General features: G+C 37.6%; 1 pseudogene; it reads left to right on the forward strand.

Moving 5' to 3' along the window:
* LOC106338270 overlaps positions 1-3,714 on the forward strand; it is a 32,288-nt pseudogene that overhangs the window by 23,640 nt on the left and 4,934 nt on the right.

The following is a 3,714-nucleotide window of genomic DNA, read 5'->3' on the forward strand; positions in this document are numbered from 1 at the left end:
GATCAGACCGTTGAGGGAAGGATAAGGCCGCGGCTTGACAGGCTGTACATAGGGAGCGTGTGACAGCCTGTCCAACGCTGGCATAAATCAAAAGCAACCTTATCCTTGAGGAGGAAGCTTATTGGATCATTTGAATTAAAGCAAAAGCTTATCTCCTATAATAGTGCATTTTCCTAAACCCTAGTCTCTTAGTTCCCTCTCTATATATTGTAATCTCAGTCATCAATGATAATTAGACAGTTCTTGACACAAAACACTCTCTTAGATTCAAAGACTTTTAATCATGATTATACACTAGACACTTTGCTAAACTCGTTCTAAATCACTTCTAAACTTCTCTAATCTTTTTCTTTTCTCATTCCAAACTCAGATTCTCTAAAAACTCACAATTGGCGTCATTTCTTCTTTGTGATTGTATGGTTTGCTCTGAAAGTGAGTTTAGATCTCTTGGCTTTATACGATTTAACTAGGTATGCAACTGCAAGTGCGCGGTCTGATGGCCTTCTTATTCTTCTCTGTGGTGGAAGAGATGCGAATAGTGTGGTAAGCCAAATATTTCCCCTGCTTCCATGTTTATCCCCCGTTTGAAATAGACATGTGCTTTGCGTTGGGGTTCTAAGTTTTTTTTCAGCTGGAGAGAATCCATATGTTGTATTCCTCTTAGCTACCATTAGATTAACGTTGCAGTGAGGTGATAGACGAATAGCCTTGCGTTACCAATTGCTTCATATAAAACTTCAAATAGAAATTATCTATCAGTTTTTTTTTTCTTTTTCTGAACACTCCTATAAATTCTTTTTCATAATTTAAAATTAGAGTTTAAAAACTTCTTTGGCCGTCTTGATCTTCAGTGTTCAGTTGTCATGCTTAATATTCCTTTGTGTACCTCTGCATGATAGCCTCTAGCAAGTGCATATGGACTTGCCAAGCACAGAGATGGGCGTTGGGAATGGGCCATTGCCCCTGGTGTTTCACCGTCTGCCAGATTCCAGCATGCAGCAGTATGAGATCCTTCTTCTTTTCTTTTATTCTCTTCTCTAGTTCCATCAGTAAAATCAACTTTGGTGGAATATTATAGGTCTTTGTTAATGCAAGACTCCATGTCTCTGGTGGGGCACTTGGTGGTGGACGCATGGTAGAAGACTCATCTAGTGTTGCAGGTTAGCAATAGGAACGAAACAGTCTCATGGTTGTGTTGTTATGGAAATTTTCAGTAAGAAAATACTTATGCTTTCGGATAGACATGCAAGATTAAAAACGATGAAATATGATTTTGTACAACTCTAGGTAGTTTTAGTTGCTGAATTGTTACTGAAGCATATTCTTTCCTTCCAAACACAAGGTTATAGTCGTCCTTCCTTAAGCTGCATTGCTATTCACAATGGACTGTAGAAGGCAAAATTTGATTTAACATTTGACATTCATCAAAACTTATCGAACAGGGAATTGTAAAAAAGTTGGTCACTCATCTATCTCTCTGCAAAATTCTATTCATAATAATAGGAGATGCGTACATCTAAGATTCTCTGACTGGTTCATCTTTTTTCGCTTTGTTCAGTTTTGGATACTGCAGCTGGTGTTTGGTGTGATACAAAATCGGTTGTTACTAGTCCTAGAACTGGTAGGTATAGCACTGATGCAGCTGGTGGTGATGCGTCTCTGGAACTGACTAGGCGTTGCAGGCATGCTACTGCTGCTGTGGGTGATTTAATATTTATCTACGGTGGTTTGCGTGGAGGTAACCAACAAGCTTGGCACTTGTTACCCTTACATGTTTGTCCATTATGTGAACTGTTTTAATGGTATTTAAGAATCCAATGATTCTATAAATTGGCCAGTATATGATATTACAGAATTACTCTTTAAAAATAGGTAATTTGATCTTTTTGCATAACAGTGTCATTGCTCCTTTTCTCTTCTCTTTGCAGACCAATGAATTTTTTTTTTAATTTATAGCTTCAAAACTTTACAAAATTATGTTGGTGTAGGATTGTTACTTGATGACCTATTGGTTGCTGAAGATCTTGCTGCTGCGGAAACAACATCTGCTGCATCTCATGCTGCTGCTGCCGCTGCAGCAACAAACTCATCACCTGGCCGTTCACCTGGAAGATATGGATTTGATGAAAGGACAGGGGAACCACCGGAATCAGCTCCTGGCGCTGTTGTGCTGGGAAGCCCTGTTGCACCCCCTGTAAATGGTGATATGCATACTGATATAAGCACAGAAAATGCAATGCTTCCTGGAACTCGGTTAGCATCTTAATTTCTGGTTTGCTGTATTGTTAGCACGCCTCTACGGAGCTCTGCCTTTCGGCATAAAAAAAATATTTAACAACCAATATTGTAGGAGAACAAGCAAGGGTGTGGAGTATCTCGTTGAAGCATCTGCTGCGGAAGCTGAGGCTATCAGTGCAACATTAGCTGCTGCAAAGGCACGACAGGTCAACGGTGAAGTTGAGATCCCAGATAGGGATCGTGGTGCTGAGGCTACACCCAGTGGAAATCCGTCATCCTCATTAATTAAGCCTGATTGTTCAGTGTCGACTAGTGTTACTCCTGCAGGCGTTCGAGTTCATCATAGAGCTGTGAGTCAAACTAATTGTAATAAGTAAAATAGTAGTTTAGGATCATATTTTCAACAGCAAGTCTCTTCATCTACCAGTGTTGTATGTATGTCTCTAATTACAAGTGCTAATACTTTTTATTATTTTGTAATTATTTCTGGAACTTTGTAAGGTGGTGGTTGCTGCAGAAACAGGTGGAGCTTTAGGTGGAATGGTTAGACAGTTATCTATTGATCAATTTGAAAATGAGGGACGCGGTGTTGGTTATGGGACACCTGAAAATGCAACAGCAGCAAGGAAATTATTAGATCGGCAGCAGTCGATCAATAGCGTTCCAAAAAAGGTAGCTAGCTGTCTTCTCCAGACATTCTTAAAGAAAGCGTTATGATCCTGAATGTCGATTTATAAGAACAGGTTTTTAGTACATTTTGCTGCAAATTATTGCTTGCTTGAACCATTGTAGAGAAAGTTTCTTGCTGTGGCACGGGTCATTTGCTTAAATCTTAATTCAAACAGGATTAGTATCCAGATACTGCTTGGTTTAATAGGATCGGAAACTCATTTGTAAGAAAACATGTGCTAGATCTTTTGTATTGTTCAATGGTATTAGTTGCCTATAGATTCTGTTGAAAAATAAACTTGAATCAAACATTATTGGGTTAATCATGTGTTGATCCAAAACTTAGCCCAAATTCTAGAAAAATCATCCACCTCCTTAAAATAAAAATCTAGATATTCTTATAGAATTATCTAGATAATTAAGATAAAATAATATAGATTTTTAAGTAGAATTCTCTAGATTTAAGATTAAAATATGTAAGATATTTTGTACTTTGGAAGATATAAATACCTCCACTCTCTTCTCATTTTGCATCACCAAAAAAAATAACCAAGTTTGTAAGAAACTTTCAAGTAATAAAATCCTCTTCTAAGTTAAGTATCCAAGTGTGTAAGAATCATCTAAGTAATAAGAATCATCTTCTAAGTTATAAAAGCTTTCTTCTAAGTTATAAAAGCTTTCTTCTTCACAAAGCTTCTTTCTCTTCAAACATTAAAACACTTTCTCCATCCTTATAAAGTTTTTCATTCCAACAAAGTCGTATCAGAGATACAAGTTCCTTTTGAAGATGGCAAACAATGGTGTTCC

The sequence above is a fragment of the Brassica oleracea genome, chromosome C4 (assembly GCF_000695525.1).
Source record: "Brassica oleracea var. oleracea cultivar TO1000 chromosome C4, BOL, whole genome shotgun sequence".
Lineage (NCBI taxonomy): Eukaryota > Viridiplantae > Streptophyta > Magnoliopsida > Brassicales > Brassicaceae > Brassica > Brassica oleracea.